This window comes from Delphinapterus leucas, chromosome 4 (genome assembly GCF_059928025.1).
Source record: "Delphinapterus leucas isolate spDelLeu-1000000601 "Yukka" chromosome 4, BTC_Dleu_Yukka2, whole genome shotgun sequence".
Taxonomy (NCBI): Eukaryota; Metazoa; Chordata; class Mammalia; order Artiodactyla; family Monodontidae; genus Delphinapterus; species Delphinapterus leucas.
The window spans coordinates 102377378-102385549 of record NC_143132.1 but is presented as its reverse complement, the minus strand read 5'-3'; positions in this window follow the sequence as shown (position 1 = coordinate 102385549).

Genomic DNA, 8172 nt, shown 5'->3' with positions numbered 1-8172 from the left:
CCCAGTTACAGCAAGAGGGTGGAGGGGGATTCTCAGTAAAATGGTCAAGGTAGGTTTTTATTTTTTAATTATTTTTTTAAAAAACATTTTTCTGACAAGGAGAGAAACATTTTAGGGAACATGGTAAAAGGTTTAGAAGAAATGAAATTAGGTTAGGGAGAAGGAAGTATAGATTAGTTTGAGGATAAAATTTCAGGAGAAGAAAAATGACTAGGGAATTTTATATTTTGTACCATGATTAAGACCTGATGGATTTAGTAACTGAGCCAATGACTAATAAGAGTAATCTCAGAAATACTCTTGTGGGTTGGATGTGGTGTAGGGGATATGGTGTAGCATAGGGTAGGGTAGAGATAAGAGCACATTATTCCTAGGTGCCCTTGGCAAAGAGGGTAAGTAAGGCCACTCAAGTTGCTGGCTGTTCTCTGTGATCTGGGGATACCTTCTGGGACCCTGGTCATCTTGGTACCCATAGAGGAATTAGCAGAAAGCCTGGTAATCAGCTTTCTACACTAGACACCAAGGTGGACCAAGCAGAGTTCAGAGCGCAGATCTTCTCCTTTGTCAGTAAAGAAATCTGTTTGCCAATGAATGTCATGGGTCTCTAGATTGGCTCTAAGTGCTGCTGGAGATACTTCTAGAAAGATAAACACCAAAAGCTCCTTATCTTGCACCTGAAGCTCTCATCCTCTTCATGAGGAGGTCTTAGAGAAGCTAAGTCAAGAATCCTTAAAGAGTAATTTATACTCAAATGGTTGTCCCAGGACTAAAAGAACTAATCCTCAATTGAAATTATATAGAAAAATAATTGAGAGGAGTTATAAATAAGCTAAGAAGACATTATTTATGGATAATAAAAACCAAAAAGCTGAAAGTCTATTTTTTGTTTTTTTTTCAAATTTTAAAATTTATGCATATACTTTATACTAATTATTCAGGGCTTGATGGCCATAGAGTGAGAAAAATAAAAATATTTTCTTGCGTTACCTTCTTCATAGAGGTTAAGACCTCAGTGTACTTACTTATAAATAGACATATATCTTAGGCTTACTCTAGCTCTGAAATGAATGATTCTCTTTGTGGAAGAAAATCAAACACAGTACTATTCACACACATCTTTATTTGAAAATGCCAGGCTTGAGACTGGCAAAGGAGCTGAGGGTCTAACTTGAGAAAGCATGGCTGACTGTTTTACAGGGCTTCACTAGGAGGAAGCCAGGTAAGATTAGGCTAGTTTTGAGACTAGTTGGTCAGGGATAGCACTCAGAAGAGGAAGAAATTAGTTTTGCAGATCAACAGCCATTGTTTGGGCTGTTTGGATTTTCTCAAGGGCAAGAGAAAGGAAGAGTCTGAGGCTAAGGTCACGTGCTGTTGGGAGCGAAGGAACAGCTGCAGGGGACAAAGACATCCAAGAACCACAGTGGATGTTTCTTAGTACTCAGAGTCTCTCATTCTTTTCGTATTTTATCAGTCAATAAATTTAAAAATAAATAAATCAGCTTATAGCCTCAGGAATACTATAAACCAAATGTGAAACTTGGGTTTAAGGCCCATTTGAAGTTCAGGTTTCTTTTTACCCTGGAAATAAAACTTTGCTCTTTTGAATAAATTATAGGGTCAGTTTTGAATCTATGTGTAGTATAGGTTCAATGTCTGAGTCAATTATTCATTAATTTATTCTTTCATCCATTTACACATATTTATTGGAGACTTTCTATGTGCCAGCCTGTTGTAGGCACTCAATAAATGAAGAGACAGAGAGAGAGACCCCTCTTAAAGAGCTTGTGTTTCAGGCTCCGGACGCGCAGGCTCAGCGGCCATGGCTCACGGGCCTAGCCGCTCCGCGGCATGTGGGATCTTCCTGGACCGGGGCACGAACCCGTGTCACCTGCATCGGCAGGCGGACTCTCAACCCCTGCGCCACCAGGGAAGTCCCTGAGCTTGTGTTTTTAAACTAGTAGTTATATGTTGTCAAGCACAATGACCTAATAATAAATTAATGTATCAAGCTATAATAAATCACCAAGCTTAACAACTGCTAATTGTCAAAATGTAAATTTTAAGTTATTTATTGATGAATGTAAATTTCAAGCAAGAAGGGATCTTCAAACATGTAATCTGCCTCACGTAGCTTCCATCTGTGGAGTCACTCCTTACTCCAAGGAGAGATTTAAACATTATGGAGTCAATGACCTTTTAGTACCAAAAAATTACTTAGTTGCAACATGAGTACTCGAAACATAAAATTTGTAAGCAACAAGACTTTTTCTTAAACCATGAGATGTCCTTAGTTTTCCAAATAATCTAGCATGTTAAAAATTTTCCTTTAATAACACTTTTGAAAGAATGCATGTAACAAAAGATAGAAAGTTGAATGAGAGTTTCAAATGGACCCCACAACCCTCTATAAAATTTTTACTCATCTTAGGAAGAAGGGGAAAAAATCTTGTATAAGACTGAATAGTCCTGAGGGAACTTTAACTTCCATGACCTTGGCTGTTCTATAGGGGGTCACATTTTATTTTTGTACAGATAAACTGCTGAATGGTATCTGCCATGCATTAGGAGAAAAAGCATTTTTCTGCATTTATCATGCTACTGGTAACACTCCTTCCAACCCCTGCTCACTGATGTGTTCATTTCTTTTTTCAGCTTAGACTAGAAGTTCAGTGAGAAAATTCTTCCCATTGCTTCTTACCATAAGTCAGAGATTTAACACAACAAAATTTCCCTAGCTGGAAATCTTAACTCATTCTTGAACCTCAGAGAAAAAGGATTCAGAGCATGTTTAACACATCATTTATGCATTTTATATTTAACTGCTTCTAGTGAAAATAAAAATTATACTGAATATTGAGTCATCTGTATTCTATTAGCACTAAAACATTACACAATGGAGTTTTCCTTTGTTCAGTGTTTTGCTTTTTTCTCCTTACCCCCTCCCTCCCCTTTTTAACTACTTGTATATGATGTTTTTTTCCCCCTGCGATTTTGGTTCCAAAATTTAGTTTCTTAATAGAGAGATGTACAAACAAATGGTGTTTTCAAGTAACGAATAAGATTTTCACTTGGGAGGATATAAATTTGATCTCCCTCTGAAAGCATTTCTTAGGGCTTGCAGAATAAAGGTAAAGGGATCCAATCTCATTAAAGTGTTCACAGTAGTCACCAAAATCTTCAAATCTTTTTTTATTTTTACATCTTTATTGGAGTATAATTGCTTTATAATGGTGTGTTAGTTTCTGCTTTATAGCAAAGTGAATCAGTTATACATACACATATGTTCCCATATCTCTTCCCTCTTGCGTCTCCCTCCCTCCCACCCTCCCTATCCCACCCATCCAGGTGGTCACAAAGCACCAAGCTGATGTCCCTGTGCTATACGGGCTGCTTCTCACTAGCTATCTATTTTACGTTTGGTAGTGTATATGTGTCCATGCCACTCTCTCGCTTTGTCACAGCTTACCCTTCCCCTTCCCCATATCCTCAAGTCCATTCTCTAGTAGGTCTGTGTGTTTATTCCTGTCTTACCCCTAGGTTCTTCATGACATTTTTTTTTTTCTTAAATTCCATATATATGTGTTAGCATACAGTATTTGTCTTTCACTTTCTGACTTACTTCACACTGTATGACAGACTCTAGGTCCATCCACCTCATTACAAATAGCTCGGTTTCATTTCTTTTTATGGCTGAGTAATATTCCATTGTATATATGTGCCACATCTTCTTTATCCATTCATCCGATGATGGACACTTAGGTGGTTTCCATCTCCGGGCTATTGTAAATAGAGCTGCAATGAACACAAGATCTTCAAATCTTAATGAAGGGAGTAGCTAAAGAGTTTAGACCCTGTCATAATTTTGGTGGGAATAGTTTGGCTCCATTTTGTTTGCAAGGACAAAATTAGCAATGCCAGGAAGATTCAAGAAAAATTGTTTAATTCTAAAGGCAAAACTTGGCTTGTAATATGCTGCCAGTTGAATTCTATGTTAATCCTTATGATACCTCTGAGTCAGATAAACTCTGACCTCAATTTATTTCCCTCGTACATTTGTGTAATGACTTTTCAGTGCTTGGCACTTCTTGAATTTTTAGTTATGTGTTGGCAATAGTCCTCTTTTGCAAAGTTTTTTTTTCTTAAGAAGATATAAGAAGATATGTATGTGTGTGTTTGTGTGTGTGTATATATGTTTGTGTGTGTTTGCCATAACATATAACACTGTATAAACCAAACCTGACTAACTAGTATTTAAAATGCTATTTATAAAGGTTGATAAGAGATTGGATTTTTGTTTGTTTGTTTCTGCTTCTTATGCACCTTGTATTTTCCTGATCTTTTATTAATCTCTTTATGGTGGAGTTCGCCAATTCTGTTATTATGTTGACTGGGTGAAATTAAAGTGAATTTCCTTCAAAACTAGTATAAAACTTTAAATTTATTTGACACACACTTCTTTAAGACTATATGATTTATGCTACCATAATTTTCATTTCTGGTGCCTTCACTAGTAGCCTGTGAATTGTTTTACTTAACACACATCCATTCTTCCTATTCCTCTGTCTAGCATAACAATGACAGGGGTGAGGAAGGAATGAGAGATGAGATGAATGATGACTTATTTCTCAGCATCTTAGAATGAAAGGACTGTTGACTTCTCTTATTTATATTGCCACTTTTAACCTTATATTGAACTAGTATAGCTTACTAATTTGTCAGTTCAATGTAATTAACATTTATTGAACATACACTAAGTGCCATGTTACTTGTGCCATACCGAACAGCACGTTCAGAAGTTCATGATCCATCCAGCAACCCTACTTCTGAGTATACAGCCAAAGGAAATGAAAACAGAGTCTCCAAGTGATAGCTGCACTCCCATGTTCACTGCAGCATTATTCACAATAGCCAAGAATTGGAAACAACCTATGTGTCCATCTATGGATGAATGGATAAAGAAAATATGGCACACACACACACACAATATAATTCAGCAAGAGAAAGAAGAAAATTCCTGCCATTTGTGACAACCTGGATGGACCTTGAGGGTATTATGCTAAGTGAAATGGCAGATGGAAAAAGACAAAAACTCTATGATATCACTCATATATAGAATCTAAAAAAGCCAAATTCTTAGAAAGAGAATCGAGTGGTAGTTACCCACAGCTGGAGGTGAGGGAGATGGAGAAATGTTGGTTAAAGGGTACAAACTTCCAGTTATAAGATGCATAAGTTCTGGGGATCTAATGTACAGCATGGTGATTACAGTTAATAATACGGTATTATATACTTGGAAGTTGCTGAGAGAATAGATCTTAAATGTTCTCACCACAAAAAAGAAATGGCAGTTGTGTGATGTGACGGTGTTAGCTGATGCTGTAGTGGTAATCATTTTGCAATATATGTATATCAAATCACATTGTATACCTTAAACTTACACAGTGTGTTATGTCCATCATATCTCAACAAAGTTGGGGAAAAAAAGGAAGTTCGGGACCCAGTGAGGGAGAGAAACTGAAACATAAATGTTCTGATCCAACAGATATATCTCAGTGATAAGTAGAAACACAAAATTCTCTGAAAGTATTCAGTAGGGAAAACTTGATTTTACCTGGGAAGATTCTAGAAAGGCTCCACAAAGAGAGGGAATTGTGAAGCTCTCCATATTCTTCACCCTGCTTGCTATGCCATGTTCTTTTTCAAATTAAGAGGGCCCACTGATAGCCATTGAAATTTGTCCTTTCACTGGAAACTGGTGTTTTCTAGAGTCAAGTGCCACACTTCAAAGTGTGATATAGTATGAAATCTCAGACTCCTAGGAAAGATGATTATTAGCTAAGTTCATCAAAAGTACTCCATCCAGGACTTAAGCCAGATAATATTGAGGTAGTTGAACTGTCAGTAAGAAAGGAGTTTGAGACAAAATTCTATTTAGAAAAAAAAATGCGAAGAGAAATGGACAGGGGAACCATTCCCCAGAGCTGACTTGCCTATGGAAGGTTTATTCTATTCCATAACTTAAAGGAGCTTAAAGCCTCTCTACTATTTGCCATCAAAAGACACAAATTAACTCAACCTTGTGTCTTAAGAATGATTTACCTTTGATATATTAAGTTGCAGGATGTCATTCCCAAGCAGAGCCTATAGTCCTAGGATAAGAATTTCAGAAGAGCATGGCCAGCCAACACATATAGGTCAATATTCTCAAACAGTTGGTTCATGTTAGAATGATGTAATGAAAGAATAGAATGGTGGGATGGGGCAATATCGTGGAAGCATTTAAAGAAATGTACGCTTTATGCAATAGGTAATGACTTAAATGTTCATTTAAGGCCTGTGGAGCAATAGGAGTTGAGACACAGAGCACATACATCTTGGTTTGCCTGGGAATACCCAGCTTTATGCTTGTGGTCCTGATGTAATTATTTATAGTGGCCTCTTACATTCTCAAAGGTATTTCAGTTTGGAGGATTAATTAGATGGTCAGTCTAGTTAGAATACCTTTCCTTGGGAGGCTGTTCATTATTTCTTTCCATTTGCCTGTGGATCATTTACTTTAAAGTGACTGTATCTAGTTTTCTATATAACACCATACAAGTTGGGATTGATATGAATAGACAGATTTCTGAAGTTCATGCTGTTATTTTAGTTCCAACTCCTTTGATGCACTTACTGAAAATACTTAATTTCAAAGCACATACTGGCTCCTAGGAAGTTTCTCAGCATAATAATTAGTCAAATTTGGACAATAAATGACCTCATTAGTTACTCCTTTAAGCATTTACAATACAAATGTCTATGTGTAGAATAGATTCTTTCTGCTGCTAATGAATTTGTAGTTGATAAAAGAGAGAGCTGTATTTTTGTTAACAGTTAGCATTTGCTGCCCTTAAGTAAATACACTGAAGTGTTGGTGGCCTGAGGCTGAACGGCAACAGCCTTCAATATCATCATATGGATTACAAAGAATGTAGTACAATTTCTTCTCTCACCATGCAACTTCCTCGCATAGTCAGAGGATTATTTTGTTATGCAAATGCCCTATTTAAAGATAACATGTGTACAAAGGAAAGTGATGGAAGGTCATCTCTAAGACTGGACAGATGGATGAAAAATTCCACAGTGTTTTGCCAAGCACCTGGCATTATATGAATGACAGCTGATCATTAGAATCATAAAGAAAAATTTGTATTATCACAGGTGACAGTATGACTAATAGAAGAGGTTGCTTATTACAGATTTGGTCAGTTTACGTTCAGCTACGCTAAGGATCCAAGGGCTGCAGAAAATGAATACAAGGCACATGGTGTTTTCTTAGGGGAACTAAATGAAGGTGGGAGGAAGAGGGGAGGAAGTCTTTCTGAGGGTGTAACGACTCACAACAGGCTGGAGATGTGTGCTGCTGAGAAGATGCTCACAGCACAGTTTCAAAGTTGCAGAGGAAATAAGAGATAACGGACCCTTAAGATAGATTTTTGTGTCACTTTTCTAACAACACTCGACCACAGCATTTTTTGGAAGTACGAAAAAATCTCATGGATGTGGGCTTCATTATGATATGCATCACCGTTTTCCAGATAGTAATATGCCATCAGGCATCCTGGCTGAGTATTTTAAGAAGACAACAGTGCAGCCTGTATCTGTGCTTCAATCAGAGTAGTCAAAGATTTCACATCTTTCAAAAGGGGTTTGCCAAAGGCTTCCCCAGACTGCATGCACTGCTGCTTTGCCTCTCTTTTATGCCTTATTGAATCTATTAGAAGACAAACACATCTCTCACTTATCAGACTTCTTGCTGACAACAGCTGTCACTCCACTTCAGAGGGAGATAATGTAGGATGTCATTTGGCAAAATTAGAAAGAAAACTGGAAGAAACATGTCTAAGATCATTATTTTCACAAAAGGAATGATACAAGTATTATTATTTGAAAATACCTTCAAGGACTACTTAGGAAGTAAAGATTAGGATGCTTTTGCCATAAATACTGATCACTGGTGTTAGAAATCATGGTGGATTCTCAAAAATAGTCAAAGTTAAAACTTAAGTGGTTTGGTCAGTAACTGAATATATATCCTTTTACACAATCCATTTATATTTAAAGACTAACATTCTCATATAAATTTTTGTAGGGCTAGAATATTAATATTTGAGCGTGAAAATATTTTAGAAA